This window comes from Camelus dromedarius, chromosome 3, assembly GCF_036321535.1.
Source record: "Camelus dromedarius isolate mCamDro1 chromosome 3, mCamDro1.pat, whole genome shotgun sequence".
NCBI lineage: Eukaryota > Metazoa > Chordata > Mammalia > Artiodactyla > Camelidae > Camelus > Camelus dromedarius.
In genome coordinates this window covers 45286172-45304201 of record NC_087438.1, presented here as the reverse complement: position 1 = coordinate 45304201, position 18030 = coordinate 45286172, and the positions used below count along the sequence as shown (strand labels likewise).

Below are 18030 nucleotides of genomic sequence, written 5' to 3'. Positions count from 1 at the left end.
CTCCCAGTCTTCAGTATTATCCCCTTGGATCTATACTTCAAAATCTTTCAAAAAATTATCCATCTAAAATTGAATCTGACATCATTCCCCATTTAAATACATCCAAAGGCTACATGTCATCTATAGAATTCAGGTTCCTCTGCCTGGCCTACAAGGCCTGTGGTGCTTGGCACCTACCTAAAATTTCATTATTTGTTATTTCTTGACTCATACTTAATGCTTAAATATTATCAACTGATTATGATTCCTTGCAGACTCTGTGCTATTTTTATGACTTTCTGCCTTGGCTTCTACTTGTCCCTTTATTTGGAACACCATTCCCAATTATCTTAATGTTGCTTATCTTTTGAGACGCAATTCAGTTATAATCTGTCATAGGCTGAGCCTCCAGGCTGTGCTGTGGGCACCCTTCTCTGTATTCTCATAGCACAGGGGGCAGACTTCTAGTTCAGTATTTAACATGTTATACTGAAATTATTAAAATTATCTGCTAAGTGTCTCTCTTATTCTAGATCCTAAGACCCACCTACAGCAGGGACCAGAACTTACCTTTATAGTCTCACTGCTAATATCAGCTGACTTTTGGTAAATGTTTGTTGGAATGACTTGGACAAGGGGAAATGTCTAAAAGACTGAGGTTGGAAGCCTCTACATCTATAAAGTCAGAGCTTGTGCTCCTAGTGGTCTCACCATCAAACAAGAGACTGAAATTTCAGGAAAGTATTAACATAGTGGCAGAATGAGTGAGAGAAGAGTGTAGCCACAAGCTGTTGACACACAAAAAAATTCCTAGAGAAGGAACTTACATAATCAATGAACACGTGGGGAAGCCCTCACTGGTAGCCCAAAACCTGGACCCTTCTGCTCCTGTCCTCCAGGAAGCATAGGCCTTGCTGGAATATTGTCTATCTCTGACCTTTCATTCTACCCTAACAAATTATTTTTATCAGATTTCACCTGTAAAAAACAATCATTGATTCAGGGAGTGTAATTTTCTAAAGTACAAACAAAGCCAATTACGTTCATGATTAAAGCAAGATCTAGTGGATTTAAGAGCCAGCCCTAGGGAAACCAATGCATCAACTCTCAGTATGAAGAACAGACAGAGCTGAAAGTAATATCCAAATGACTTACCTAATCACCATTTCAAGAAAGCTTTTTGATGACTTTTCCAACTGGCAACCAACACCTAGTGGCCTGCAGTGTGGCAGCTACTTCCAATCCAGGAAGATCGGTGGGACCTGGAAGATTGAATTGGCACTTTTAATTTCTGGCTCAGCACTAAGGCTTTGCCCAGATGAGTGACTACTGGAGAGGCTGGCTTTCTTTTATGTTCAGTTACCTGTACTAGGCAATATGTGCTGGAAGTGTCGAGGGATGGTGACTAACATTTCATCTCCCACTTTATTGAGAGACCAATTTAAGTGTTATCTAAGCAACTGAAACTCAAAAAATCTCCATAATGAAGAACTCCTGCCCAAAGGGCAGCCAGTGGAAAGAGGAGTTGCCTCTCACAATCTCTTCTCCCATGTTCGCATTTGGCTTTATTACAGTGGCAAACCAGTCACCCTAAGAAGAGCTGATCTTGTGGCTTGAGATTTTCCAAGCCAGATGTGCAGATGAATGTGCAGATTAACAACGGGAAAGCATATTTGAAAAGCTTTCAAGCCCATTCAAACTTGTGTAGGTTTCACATGCACTTTGTGAGCCCAAAGCTTATGAAAGAGTTTGTGTTCTTGGACTGTGGTGCCTGGAGGCCTGCGGAAAGGCAGGTATTTCTACACCGAGACACTGAGCAGCCTTTCCCTCCTCTTCCCACACTTCTGGGCAGAGAATTGGCCCCAGGAAAGTATAGTGTGAGCTGGGGCTGCAGAAAGAGGGAGGCAAAGGAGCAGTGACAGCAGAAAGAGCAACGAGGTCAAGACTAATAGCAGAGTAGCAGGAGGGAGGTGATGGTCTGGGAAGAGAGGCAAGTCTGACAACCCTGCATTATGTTGTCAAAGGCTAAACAGAGTGAGTCCTACTCCCTTTTCGACTGTGGGAAAGAGTGATTATGACTGAGCCTGGTTTCCCACATCATTTTCTAGTGATCAGACCTCTCCCAGTGTTACGCAGATGAGAAACGACATCGGATGCAAGACATGCAGTTGAGCCCAGAGGGAAAGGGCATGGTAAAGGGACAATGATGTGTTACCCATGCAGCGCTACATACATTTAGAAATGAAACTTTCTTTATACTATTCCATGCATTACGAAAGCTTCTCTGGCAATTTCTTGTGTTATCAGGTAGTTGTTCTTGTACATGACATCCCAAGTGTGAATGGCAGATGTACACACTCATGTGCCAAATGCCTACTGCATGAAGGGACCAGCTGTGGGTCCTGGCCAGCTGCTAACCCAGATGGCTTCTGCACAGGAAGTGAACACCTTTTATAGAACACAATATGGCCTCTTCTAAGCCCCAAATAGACTGGTGCAGTCAAGTCCTCCCAAGGGAAATCTCAGTGGCCAAATTCCCTTTTGTCCAAACACATGACTTCTACTGCTTGGTCAAAGTGTGTGGCTATGGACAAGGACAAGGACACCAGGGATCTATTTCCTTGGTATCTGCTCACCTTTGTAGTGTGAGTCATTGGGTACCCTGTGGCTGTGCTCACACATTGTTTTGTCTCTGGGACGGCTCTGGAGGTAAGGTCAATGTGACCGCTTGGACCTCATCTCCTACCAGCTCCCCCTTTTGCTCACTCACTCTAGCTCCACTGGCCTTGATGGTCTCTCCTCAGCCCCGAGCTTTTACAATTAGGCTTCTCATCTCCAGGCTCCCATCCTTGTCTTCCCAGAGCTAACTTCCTTAGGTTCGGTTTCTGTTTAAATATCGTAACTTCAGAAAGGCTTTCCCTGACCATCACATCAACCTCCTTCTCCAATCCACACCTCTCCATCCCTATACAATCTATCGTCTACCCTGGCTAATTTCTCTGCAAGCACTTTTAACTATCTTTATTTAGTCTTTTTGATCCTTGTTGTCTGTGTCTGCAATTAAAATGTAGGATCTATATAGGCATGAGCTTTTCTTCTCTCCTTTACTGATTTCTAGTGCCAAGACAGTGCTTGATACATAGTAGGGCAATAAATACCGGTTGACTGAATGAAACAGTGAATGATGTGTGGAAAATGTAGAGTTAACTGGCTTGTTCTCCACCACTCAATTAGGCAGAGGGGAGAATGTGACTCAAACCAGGTCTTGGGATTTCAAATTCCATGCTATTTCCTGTATACAAGGTTACCTCTATTGCAAAACTTACATTTGGTTTCAATGTTCATTCTAGGGGAAAATAAACTAATCTAGACAGGAATCCTAAGGCCACTGTCACACTTTCAGAATTTAGAAATGCTCTGATGATTTATTATCAGGCGTTTTATTTTTAACCTCCTAAAGCTGAAAGCAGTACTTTCCCTAAGGGAGTACAAAGTGAGACACCCAAGACAATAGTTTCTGGAAGAGGGGAGCTATGAAGCCTCAATGAATGTGTGATGTTTCCAGTCAGCTTCCAGTAATGAGAGATATAAAAGGACTCTCAGAGAGCAGCAGGGTCACCATCTTGATTTCAAGTGAACAGATTATAACCCTGATTATAGCGTGTGCACAAATGTTCACCTGACATACAGATAATAGCATCTTTCCTGTGTCCCCAGATCCTTTAACAGAAAAATCTCTCCCTTTGGGATCAGTGACACGTAATTATAATTATAATACGCATTATTCCTCATCACAAGATCCATGTATATAAAAAGACTATCCATATTCTAAAAACCTCATTATGTACTTATTAAATACGTATTAAGCATTTATACTATTATTATAAGTATTTTTTAGATGTAGAATCGATATGTGCTCATCATATAAAGTTTGGAAAGTAAAACTCCTAAATGAGAAAATCATTCACAATCCCACATAATTTTACAGATGAACTGTAGAATCATTTAACCAAGTTCAAAGAAGAGTAATTCTACTGGAGCTGTACATGATATTTCTTTTTATGTTTATATTTCATGAAACATAAATTAACATTTAAAGAACTGGCATTTTTATAATATTCAGTCTTCAATTCAGTAAGCATGATGCATATTCCCATTTGTTTAATTTTAAAAACATAATATCAGTATATATAAATGCATTATAGATATTTGTATTATATATACATACATTATATACATACAGACACACTTATCAAATATATGCAAGATTTATATGAAGAAAAATGCTAAACTTTACTGAGGTATATAAACAAGACCTGACTATAAATCTGAATGTATACATTATATATGTATAGAAATATGTATATATATTTTGAATAATATATGAATTATTTTATATAGTTTCACAATACAAGTTTTTAAACTTGAAAACAATTTTTAATATTCTATTACATTTCATCATGTGATTGTCACATATATTATTTAACTGTTGTCCTACTATCCATCCTATTTAGGGAGATTTCAAGTTTTTACTCTAAACAATGTTGAAATGAACATCCTAATGCACATTTTACTGTATACATCACTGATTATTTCCCCCTAGGTTTTCAGGAGTGGAATTATGAGATTGAAATACATGAACTTCTCAAAGAATCTTGATATATAGTTCCAAATACTTTTCTAGAAAGGCTGAAGTAATTTACGTGCCTTTGACCTCTCAATTTATTTTACCATTGTTCTCTTCTAATATTTACTAATTTGTAGGCAAATATGGTATCAAACTCTCATTTTAGTTCACATTTCTTTGAGCAATGAGGTTGACATCTGGGAAAACAGTTCAGCAGTATTACTTGTGCTTTCATAAATTTCCTGTGTTCAGGTCCTTAAATCTGAACTGATTCCAGGATGTCTTAGGAAGACAGTAAACAGTAGGTCGATAACTATTTAATAATTAGCTTCGGGGGACTCATTGTAGCATATGCTAATTTCTGTGGTGTAAATACTCCCACCACAGCCTATTTCAAGCTACCAACAGGACATAATTGAACATGGAATTGGGAAGAGTTATATTCAGTGCACTATAGCAAGTGGGAATGAGCCAACACCAGCACATCACTGGAATATGGCTTTATGTTTAAATAATGAGCTTAGAGTTGTGGTTTGGCTTAGATTCCCAATCTTGCTGTGTACTAGCTGTGTGATCTTGGGCGTGCATGGCAGTTTTTTTTTTTTTTTGAGATTTAATAAGATAATTAAAATATTTAGCACAGTCTCCAGCCCTGAGTAATAACTAAATAATAGCTGTTATTATTACTTTTTATATAGCACTGGCAATGTTTGCTTTTCCCTTTGTGAATTATCCCTATTCTTTGACCATTTATCTTTCAGGTTATTACTGTTTTTTCTTGTTGACTTATAAACACTTTACATACTGAGGGTATTACCCATTAGGAATATTTCTGGCTTTTAAAAAAATTGCTTCTTAATTGGATATATGCTTTTAGACAATTAGAAGTTAAACATAGCTGTTTAGATATGTTTGTGATTTCTTCTGTATTTATGCCTAGAAAATGTCTTATATCACATAATCTGACATGCCATAAATATTTTTAAAAAATTCTCCTCCAGGTACTTTTCTAATTTCACTTAGTGTGTTTAACTGTTCAAATTTCTTAGAATTTATTTCAGAAAAATAATGTGGGTGAGAGACTAACTTTTAAGCATACATCCTACTAGCTATATATGTACACTGTGAACTGTGCACTATGAACCTGTCTCTTGTTACCTCATTTCCTCACTTGTAAATTATAGATGATAACATTTACAACTTCATATATTTGTTAAGTGAACTATTCTGAGTTATAACATGCAAAGAACAGAGAATACTACCTGATACTGGTTAGCTATCTCCTCTTCCTCCTCCTCCGCCTCATTATTACCATCATCACCATCTTCACTTTTATGTATCCCACCCTTTCCTTATTGATTTTTTTTCTTTTAAAGAAGACACTTTACTAGCAAAACAAAACAAACAAGATATCACCACTACCAACAAATAAATACCGACACTTTTCTACCTGGGGCCCAAATTCAGCTTCCATGACCAAAAACACAGCTGTGAGGGGCACTGTAGGATTAAGTTGTTTTAGCCAGGCTATTAGAGAGGCAGTCTTGAGACTGCTGATTTTCATCTTGCAATTTTTTATTCACAGAAATAAGGTACTCCAGAAGGCTGGAGTCTACACCTGAAGTTGGGTGTAGGACCTGTTTGTCATGGACATAGTCATGGGTGATTCAGTCTAACAAAGAACAAACAGCACTGGAAGGCCACAGCCTGGTCCTTTTCAGAAACCTGGAACTTCTTTAGGGAAATAATAAATAGAGAGAAGCTATTCACTGCCTTACAGACACCTAAGCACTGATTATCAGGACTGGGCCAAGCTGTGATTTCAGGGGCCCATGGAAAGTCTTCTGCCCCTGCCTCAAGTTTCCCATCTGCAAACTGGAAAGAAAGCGTGCTGTTCCACACTTTAGTATAAGCATTGGAGAGATACTCAGTCCATTCTTGCTGGGAACCAATGAATGCCTTGTCTGATTACCTGCACTAAAATGTACAAAAGTGATGTAAAATTTTGGCTGAAAGTTGGGAGAACTGACAATGTTGTCCACTGTACACTTAAAGAAGTAGCAGGGGTCAGCAAAGATTAAGGCAAAGGGACAGAATGGTTAACAGGAAATAGCAAGAAGGCCTGGCACTGCTTAGGTCAGTTGTTTCCCCCAAACAACTTCCTGGTTCTGTATCAGGGACTTTCCATCACAACGTGACACAAGCAATTTTGTGTGTGGTGTGTGTGTGTGTACTTCCCACTACACAACTCTGAACAACACCCCAAACTTGGTGGCCATAATCTGTTGAATATTGCTTTAACTTATCATTTTATTTCCCTCTTTAGAGCCGTTTAGTCAAATGGGTGTCGATGGGTTGCTCCTGCTTCCAGGGAAGGTTTTCCAGGTGAACTTGCTATATTACTGGATAAGTGACATATAAGCAGAAAAGAAGCCTTCACAGGGAACTGTGGCCCCTGCTGTGGGGAGTGGGCTTCTATCATGTGGCTCAATTTTAATTTTTCTGAAAAAGGCGTTATTTCTCCTTCACTATGGAAGGACAATTTCTCAGGATAGAGAATTCTAGGTTGGTGGGGTTTTTTGTTTGTTTTCTCTCAAAACTTTAAATATTTTACTCTATCTCTTTTTGCTTACAGGGTCTCTGGGTAGAAGTAGATGTAATTCTTATCTTTGTTCTTTATTCAAGTAAGGTGTTTTTAATCCTCCCTCTGATGTCTTTCAAGATTTCCCCTTTATCTTTAATATACTGTAGGTTGAATATGAGATGCATAGATGTAGTGGTTTTTGGTTTTTGTTTTGTTTTGTTTTTAGACATTTATTCTCTTTGGTGTTCTGCGAGCTTCCTAGGTCTACAGTTTTGTGCCTGACATCAATTTTGGAAAATTCTTAAATTAAAAATTAAGATACAAGCTTGGTTCTGAAGCAGCTAACAGGACATGTCTCCACTTAAATTTCAATGTTTTTCAAAAAATTTTTTTAGTTATTTGTGAATGTTTCTTTTCACTTTCAGGTAAATTTAGAATAATCTTATCAGAGTTAAAAAAGAATGCCCCTATTTTAAGTGAAATTATTAACTTGTGAAGATTGAAAATAATATCCTTGGAAAAAAGGGTGTGTGTGTGTATTATATATATATATACCAATTAATATTTTATAACATGTGCATATGTATATATAGTATCTCCTAATTAATAGAAATAATATATATACAAAAACCTATTTATATACATTGAACAATATGTGTGTGTGTGTGTGTGTGTATATATATATATATATATATATATATATATATATACAAATATAAAACTATATATTTATATGTAAATTTTGTTCTTTCTTCATCTCTAGACAGCAAGTTTCTTGAAAATACAAACCCTATTCTCTTTCTTTTGTACTATCTTGGTCCTGGCTAAGCAACTTCTGTATTTTGAACAAATGAATCCAGGTTCACTTTATACATGGAGGCAACAGGCTAGCACCATGTTAGACAATGCCTCCCATACACACTTTCCAAGAGGCAGTTGGAAAATAATTACTCCTGAAAGTTAATTTTTTCTTTTCTCCTTTATATCCTGCTTTGAAGGGATGTTACTAATGAGATGGGGGTAGAGAATAAGGGAAGTGTTACAGGGCAGCCTTTGTCTCATGCACACAGAGACAGCAGATTCCGCAAATTAACAATTATGTCTCCATATCTTAAGAAAAGTGTCTTTATCCTTGGTACATGATAGAATCCTTGTTCAGCAGGAAGGGATATAAAGAAATAGAGAGATAAATCATTTAACTGTGGTCAGATAGTTGCTCATTGCAACAAGGCAGATAATAAACAAAAATTGGAATTCTCAAATTGATTTACTTCACGTGAGAGGTTTAAACTCAGTCTCCAGCTGCAAAGTTAAGGTAAAGAATAAATTATACAATTATTCAATCCCAATGGATTTGATCAACGTAGACTATGAATATGGATTATTCAGTCCAAAGGATCCTTTCAAATAGCAGTGATTTTTAAATTATGCAGAAAATTCAACTCTCTAATAACTTTTCCTAATTATAAATAATCTTAATTCTATTTTCAGTTCATAACTTTGTAAAATATTTATATTCTTTAAAAACTGTCCTGAATATACTTTGATATCTAAATAATAATACATGTTAGTTATAATTATTGAAATCACATTATTTCTTTATATGTATTTAAGCTTCTTGCTTTAAACCGATTTAAATATTTTAAATAAAAATCTAATTAGAAAAATAAATTAATAGAAAAATGAGGTAGCTATTTATATCATTATGTTTGCAAATGAGTCATATGTTTATCTATTCATGAATAGGTCAGATTTATGTTTATATCAACAAATGTGTTCATTTAAATGTTATCAGGTACATTAATTACATAAACATTTCAGGGAAGAGAGTTTAAAAGACATGAATAGATGATGACACTGAATGCTTTTCTTGTTTTAATTTTATTTTTAATTGTGGCAAAAACTCTTAACAGTTTACCATCTTAACCATTTCTAAATGTACAGTTCAGTACTGGTAAGTATATTCACATTGTTGTGCAATCAATTTCCAGAATTCCTCATCTTGCAAAACTGAAACTCTATATCCATTAAATAACAATTCCCACTTTCCCTTTCCTCTAGCTTCTGACAGCCCCCATTCTGTGTTCTCTTTCTATGAATTCAACTACTCTAATGCTTTGTACAAGTGGAATTTTGCAGCATTTGTTTTTCCGTAACTGGCATATATCACTTAGCATAATGTCCTCAAGATTCATCCATGTTGAAGCATGTGCCAGAATTTCCTTACTTTTGATGAATGATGAATAATATTCCATTGTAAATGCATACCACATTTTGTTTATCCATTATCTGTCCATAAGCACTTGGAGTGCTTCTACCTCTTGGCTATTGTGAATAGTGCTGCTATGAACACAGGTGTACAGATATCTCTTTGAGATCCGGCTTCAGTTCTTTTGGATATACCCAGAAGTGGAACTGCTGAGTCACATGGCAATTTAATTTTTAATTTTTTGAGAAACTGCCATACTGTCTCCATAGCAGCTTTACAATTTTATAATCCCACTAGCAATGCACAAGAGTTCAATTTCTACACATTTTCACTAACACTTGTTATTTTCTGGTTTGTTTGTTTGTTTTTTACATAGTAGCCATTCTAGTGGGTACAAGGTAGTATCTCATAGTGGTTTTGATTTACATTTCCCTCATGATTAGTCGTAAACATCTTTCCGTGTGCTTTTGGCCATCTGTATATCTTTGCAGAAATGTCTATTCAATTTTTTCCCCATTTTCTAACCAGGTTACTTGTTTTATTATTGTCATTGTTGAATTGTAGGAGGTTTTTTAAAAAAAATAAATTGTGAATATTAGCACCTTATTTATAGTTAAATGATTTGCAGATATTTCTTTATTTCCTAGGTTGTCCTTTTGCTCTGTTGAGTTTTGTCCTTTAATGCAGTTTTTAATTTTGATGTAGTCTGATTTTTGTTTTTTACTTTTGTTGCCTGTGCTTTTTGTGTCATATCCAAGAAATCCTTGCTAAATCCAATGTCATGAATATTTCCCCTATGTTTTCTTCTAAGGGTTTTATAGTTTATGTCTTACGTTTAAGTACTTGATTAATTTTGAGTTAATTTTTGTAAATGGTATAAGATACAGGTCCACCTTCATTCTTTACATATGGATATCCAGTTTTCCCAATGCCATTTGTTGAAGAAACTGTCATTTCCCCCTCAAATGGTCTTAACAATCCTGTCAGAGATCATTTGGCCTTATGTGAGGGTTTGTTTCTGGGCCCTGTATTCTGTTAGTGTACACATCTGTCTTTACTCATGTACCACACTGTTTTGATCACTGTAGCTTTGTAACAAGTTTGAATCCAGGAAGCATGAGAGCTCCAACTTTGCTCTTCTTTTTCAAGATTGCTTTAATAATACTTTTATTTTTAGTTTCTATTTCTCATTCTTCTTTTTCTTTATTTCTTTTTTTCCTTTTACTATGGCAATTTTCTTTTGTAGTCTATATTACTGCATCCTTCACATCTGGAAGAAAGATGGTCCAAGGCAGCCTAACTGAGTGACCAAAAAGTGGTTGTTGAAAATAGGCAGGCCATACATACTGTATGGAATACATCTCCAAATCCTTTCTAGGAAAGGAAGTGTGGGGCTGGAATAGAGACCTGAAACAAGAGTTACAAACCTATGTTCTTGCCCTGCCTACAATATTCATTAGCCATCTTAATTTTAAGCAAGCTACTTCACTTCTTTGGGCATCAGTTTTATAAAGACTCAAGAGGAGGGAGAGGTTTCTAAACTATATGATTCTGCCATTCTTCAGGAATATCAGAGATATCACTTAGGAACTGGATCTTAGACCAGGAAATTCAAACCATGAGGAGCTGGGTGGTCTAATTTTGGCCTCTTTCTTCTTTCCTCTTTTACACTATATTTCCTTTCTGACTCCCCATTACTTGCCTTCCCTTCCCATAAAATTCTTTTTCATTCAGTTTGTCATGATTTTTTCTAGTTTACCTTTTAAAAATTTCATTCTCTTTTCAGAAGGGGAAAAAAAGTGCCAGTGTTCTAATCCTCATGCACTTAACCCCATGCCATACTCTATCCCTCCGTGGGGAAAGTTCAGTTAATTATAGAGATGGCATCCTGAGAGGCAGAGCAGCTGACCATCTACATAAGATGACACTAGAGAACTGGGCAGGTATACACCTCTGTTCTCCATTACTCCTGCCCATTTCTGAAATTGCCCATTTGGGGCTATGGAGAACTGTGAAAGGTGGGACATTCGAGCCTCCTTATTTCTTCCTTCAGAGTCCCTCCAAACTTGAATGACTCCACTAGACTCAAGTTGGTCCCTCTCACTTCATCTTCTCCGTCACTCACCTTGCACATCACTGCTAGGCTCAGCATAAAAACTGTACTTATAGCTGTCATTTGCTCAAAAATCTACAGTGGCTTCCTGTTATTCTTGGCAGAAGTTATAAATTCTTCTGTTTGGCTTTCCAGGCCATTCATCATCTGATAGTACTTTATTTCCCAGCTCTCCCCGACAGGATTCTTTAACAGCTCACTTCCTCTCAAGTATGCTTTCCTTATTCCCAATCTTTGTCTTTGCCCACCCTGTGTCTTATTATTTGTAAGAACATCTCTCCTTACTTCTGCTTACCCAGCAACTTTTGTCTCCCACTTAAGTTTCCTTCAACTACTCTAGATAAGCATTTAATTTTCTTTATATTTTTGTTTTGTTTCCCCAGCTGGACTGTAAACTCCTTTAGGAATGTACGCTTATGTTTTCAAATTTATAATGCCACATGCAAATGAAAGATACCATGATTATTTTTAGAACCAAAAATGTTTCTATGTGTTCACTGACCTATGTATTCACATCCCTGGAATTAATTCAGCACACAGAGCTATCTCAAGTCATATGCAGCATGTCATTGCTCTGAAGAATGATCCCTAGTATTGATGGGAGCCACTGGGTTTACTCCACTGAATTCCAAATTGAGTTATTTATCTTCTCAATCCCTGAAAGTCTAGCAGTACATGTATTTCTCTTTTAGGAAATTACTACAGTGAGTCCTTCTGATCAATGCATCCAAGAGCAGCTCAGTGTCTCTCAAAATGATGACAATGTACAGAATAAAAGAACACACAATTAATCCAAACCAAGAAGAAATTTCTAACTTGTCAATGAGATGAAATAGCTTTACAGGCAGATTCCCTAAACAGTGAGCTTCTGTTTGCAGATATAAATTAAGATGTTTGAGAAGTCACATAGCAAAAAAGGAGCCTAATTCAGTCATTTTCCAAACTGGGTTTCAGTTCCTCCTCCACATACTTTGCAATACATATTCAATTCTTTTCATATGAATAAGGAATGCCTTTAATATTGCATTTAAAAAAAGAGATCACATCTACAGTAACTTCATAAATATGTTGAGAGTTCACAACTCTATTAGATATGAATGGCCTCTATGCTCTTACATCCCCAATTTGTGCTTCTCATAAATGTTGCTCATTTCTCACAGATACTAAAGCCCCCCAAGTGAATAATTAAAGGAGAAAGGCCACTGATTTACTCACCACTTCAATTTAACTCAGCCATGTTATTAATAATAGTTTATATAAAGTATCCATCAGAAAGACTCCTAAAGGTGTTCAAACTTTTGAATAAACATGAGTTAAATACAATGCTAGGATTTTCAGGAAAAATGTAAACCTTTATAGATTTCAGCAAAACAATAAAACCCCAGGGTTAGCAAGAAGAAGTGAGACTTTTCAGTGAAACTTCACTTTTGCCTTTCATGGCAGAGGCTACAAGATCAAGATTACTGTGCAACAAATATGCTTGTGCACATGATTCTGAATGTATGCACAGAAGCATTGTTTTCTCTGAAATCCAGAGAGAGAGATGTGGTCTTTCAGTCACCATAGAAAAAGGAGCCATGTGTTACACTGCAGATGGTCAATTTCCTCCGGTCATATTCACTCATTGTATATTGGAAAGGCAAAGAAAAGTGTGAAATGATTTGATGGAACAGTGCTTTTTATACAGGCAGAGTGGATTATTTATTTTTGAAAGGACAGTTACGAAAGGGTATCATGCATTGTAGAGTAACATATATGAAAATTAACATATATGAAATCCTGCAGGGGGTCTCCGTATTGAAAAGTCACTCAAAGACCTACAGTAAATGCTCTGGTAACTGGGGTGGTTAGAAAAATGAGGTCCTCTGATTAAAAATATGTTGCAGTTAAGTCTCCACTGTAATCTCTATATCATGCCTAGATTTTAAATATTCAGGAAGTAGAGGCATGTAAAGCAGTGAAGTGACATAAAGGCTCTGAATTCAGACTACCTGATTCCAAATCCTGGTTATAGCTCTTGCCAGATGCGTGATGTTGATTAAGCTATCTACTCTCTCAAATCCTTAATTTTCCTCTCTGGAAAATGGAGACAAACCTGAATTAAATACCATGCTAGGACTTCCATTTCTGGGTAAAATGGAGTTTAGGGGACTGGATTTTCCCTCTTGCCTCACACAAATAAAAAAGTAGACAAAATATATGAAGCATTGGTTTCCAAGACACTGGATATTAGACAATGAAGAATGTAATCCCTGAGATATGAGAAACAAATAAGGTGACACCTCTGGCTGCCCAAGCTTACAACCTTGAGAAAGTTCCCTGGCCATGGAGCAGGAAGGAAAAACCAGGTGTCATCCAGCAGAATCCCTGAGTTGAAGAGACAGAGCTGAGTACTAGGGACACCAAGGCAGCTGGAATTCATTAGGCAGCATTCAGAAAGAAAGAGTCACAAAGAAAGAGAACTCCAGAAAACTGCACAGGATAGACCCTTGAGTTCAGTACACTACTGATCAGCACATACATGTGATGAAAGCAACTGAGACTGGGCAAAGAATCACTGCCAGAATCAGAGGGACCAGTACCCATTGCTTACACAGAGTCCAGAAGTCTCTGTTCCTAACAGAGTGGAAAACTGTAAGTCACATGGACTTGGGAGAGTACCAAAACCAGTCTTGCCTCAGTGGTAGAGAATAATTAGCTCTAAACTAAACATGGCTCTGGCACTACAAAACAAATCTTAAAGATAGATCTGAAAATATGAAAAAGCTTCCAAATAACTAGTCCCAGCATAAAACACAAGAATATTTTTTCTAAATATAAAGGTATCCAATAGCTCGAAAGGTAAAAATTCACAATCCCTAACATCCAATAAAAAATTATCAGGTACAGAAAAAAGAAGAAAAAATGTAACTCATCAGGAGAAAAAACTCTATCAAAACCAACCCGTAACTGACACAGATGTTAGAATTAGCAGGCAAAGACTTTCAGTTACCATAACTATATTCCATATGTTCAAAAAGCAGAGACATGGAAATATAAAAAAGGCACAGATCAAATTTTTAAAGGTAAAAACTGGAATGTCTAGAATGAAAAAGTAACTACATGGGATAAACTTCAGATTAGACGTGGCAGTAGAACAGTGAACTTGATGATAGAGCAATGGAAACTGTTCAAAACTAAGCACAAGCGAGAGAAAATAATGGGAAAAAAGTGAAAAGAATATCCATGAGCTGTGGAACAACTTCAAGGAGTCTAATATAAGTCTAATTGGAATTCCTGAGAGAGAGGGGGTGACAGAAAAAATATTTGAAGAAATAATGGTAAATTTCTTTCCAAATTTGATGAAAACTATAAACCTATAGATCTAAGAAGCTACACAAAATGCAGCGCACACACTCACACACAAACTACACTAAACCACATCATAATAAAATTGCTCAAAAACAGTGATAAATAGAGAATCTTAAAAGCAACCAGAGAAAATAGACATGCTATATGTAAAGAGGAATGAAGAAAAGGAACACAGCAGGGTTTTTGTTCTTTTTCTTTTTTTTTTTAATAAGAAATAATGGAAAAAGATAGTGGTCAATATCCAGAAGAAAAAAAAATGTCCATCTAAAATTCTATGCCCCAGGAAAATATCTTTCAAACAACAGAGGCAAAAGAAGACTTCTTCAATCATACAAGAGCTGAAAAACTTTATCACTAGCAGAAACGTGCCCCAAGAAGTGTGAAAGGAAATTCTCCAGGCAAAAGGAAAATGTTATTTTTTCCTGGTAATATGGATCTACAGATATAAATGAAGAGCAGAGAATGGAAACAATGTAAGTATACACGATTATTTTCTTGTGGTCTAAATAACTTCAATAGATAATTGACAGTTTACACAAAAATAATGATGTATAACAGGGTTTATAACAGATAAAGGATATTAAAATGCAAAATAATACCAAGGCTCTGTATAAGGAATTTGAAGTATACTATTGTATTACACTTGATCTTAGCCAAAAGGCTGAGAAGCAATGAGGTGTATGTACTATCGTAAACTTCTTGAAGTATACATGAAGTAACCTAGTATCACTTAAAGATAGACTGTGATAAGTTAACAATGTACAGTATAAGCTCTAAAGCAACCACTAGAAGAACAAAACAAAAAGAGAGTAAGCCAACAAAGAGGATAAAAATGGAATCATAAAAAAAAAGTACTCAGTTGATCCAAAAAAGAAAGGAGAGAAAGGAAAAATAGAACAAAGAATGAATGGAATAAACAACAAATAACACAATGACAGAATTACTAATTAATCTAACCACATCAGTGATCACACTGAATGAGAATGCTATAAACATCCTAATTATAAAGCAATAATTGTCAGATTGGAAATAAAACTAAGACCCAGATATTTTCGAGCTTTTTAAATAGAAATTGGCAAGCAGATTCTAAAATTCATATGGAAAAGCAAAGGATCTATAGTAATCAAGACAATTCTGAATAAGAACAAAGCTGGAGAATAACAACTACCTAATTTTAGTATTTATTATAAAACTTCTTTAATCAAGACAGGTTGGTACTGATAAAGACTGACAGTTACATCAATGGAACAGAATAGAGTTCAGAAACAGACCCACACATATGGACCACTAATTTTCAACAAAAGTACAAAGGCAATTCAATTGAGAAAAGATAGTATCTTTAAACAACTATTGCTGGAAAAATTGCATATCCATATGTTATGAATGAATTTTAAATCATACCTTGTATCACATACAAAAAATTAACTAAAATGAATCATAGACTATATGTAAAACCAAATAATAAAAATGACATCCTTTAGGAGATAACATAGAAAGTCTCTGCGACCTTGGGCTAGTCAAAGATTTTTTAACTATAACAGCAAAAGTGGGAAAATAATATTAAAAATTGATAAATTAGCATTTAGTAAATTTAAAAAATTGTACTTTTTGATAGATACTTTAAAGAAAATAAAAGATAAATTCAAAGTATTTCAAAACATGTGTTTGATAAAGGATTTGCATCTAGATTATATGAAGAAGTCTCCAAACTCAGTAAGAAAACAAAATATCCAGTTTTGTAAAAGAAAATTGGCAAAAAATTCAAAACATACTATACCAAAGAAGATATATGATTGGAAAATAAGCACATGAAAACACATTCAGCATAAAAACATATTCAACTTAAAAAAACTACACTAAACCACATAATAAAACTGCTCAAAAACAGTGATAGAGAAAATCTTAAAAGCAACCAGAGAAAACAGATGTGCAGCATCATTGGTCATGAGAACAATGCAAATTAAAACCACAGTGAGCTAGTACTACATACATATTAGAATGGCTAAAATTAAAATATCTGACCGTACCAAGTGTTGGTGAGAATTTCAAGACACTGGGAACTCTCATACAGGGCTGGTGGGAATATAAAATGGTGCAACCACATTTGGCAGTTTCTTAACAAGTTAAACATATATCATTCCACTCCTTGGCAGTTACTTACAAGATAAATGAAAGCATATGTCATACAAAGACTTACCCAGAAATGTTCATAGCCCCAAACTGGAAACAAAGCAGATGTTCATCAACAAGTAATGGAGAAACAAATGGTGAGATATCGATAAGAAAGAAAACTGCATCAAAGCCCTAGAAAAGGAGTGCTGTTTGGTAGAAAGAGCTGGCCTGGGAATCAGGAGGTATAGTCATGATTCTTCCACCAAAAAGCTGTGTGAACTCAGCCAAACAACTTTACACCTTTGGATCTCAGTTTCTTTATCTGCTTAATAAAGCAGAAACATTTACTTTTATTATAAAGAGTCTTTAATGTCCTTATTCACAAAATAAAAAATGAGGCAGAGGATCTCATAAAATGATAACGGACTCTGTTCGATTTCTACTATTGTTTGATTGGCTATCATAAAGAATCCGTATCTGTGAGGGAATAAAGTGATCAGATATGACTGGAAAAGGACTTTTACTCCACAAGGAATAAGGAGCCAATAGTACACTCCTGGTCTCTGAAGCGCAGAATTCAAAGTGTGAGCCCAGAGGATAATTCGCCAGTTTCTTGGTAGCTCCAGTAGGATTTTTTAGCCAAAAGTTTTGTGGATATTTGCTTTTTCCCCTTCTCCACCCTCCCCTTCCCCAGTGTTTCAAAATTACCTATTTTATAGCACTGAATACCAAAATTTCATTACTAAATAAAAGCTTATCTGCTGTTTATTCAATACAATGACACTCACATGGAAAAAATCAACAGAAAAATACAAATCCCCAAAGTTACAGGCAGCCATCTTTATAGTCAAGCTTTCTTAATTCCACAGTTGGGCTGGAATATAACCAATTTTGACATGGTGACTGAAGGATAATTGGCCATCTAGAAAGTTGCATGCCCACAGAAGATTTTATAGGTTGACCACAATTTGCAGGGGTGTCAAATTATTTAACATATATAAAGAAGTGTTCTAAGCCAGGAGAATTTGTTTTCTAGTGCAAGAGTTAAAGTGAGC

At 35.9% G+C, this 18030-nt stretch overlaps 1 long non-coding RNA gene across 1 annotated transcript in view; it reads right to left on the bottom strand.

Annotated features, from left to right (window-relative positions):
* LOC116150886 (uncharacterized) overlaps positions 1-18030 on the bottom strand; it is a 65700-nt gene that overhangs the window by 32081 nt on the left and 15589 nt on the right. Inside the window, exon 2 of the long non-coding RNA XR_010380470.1 lies at positions 1135-1241. This is a non-coding gene — a long non-coding RNA (uncharacterized LOC116150886). The remainder of the gene's footprint in view (positions 1-1134; positions 1242-18030) is intronic.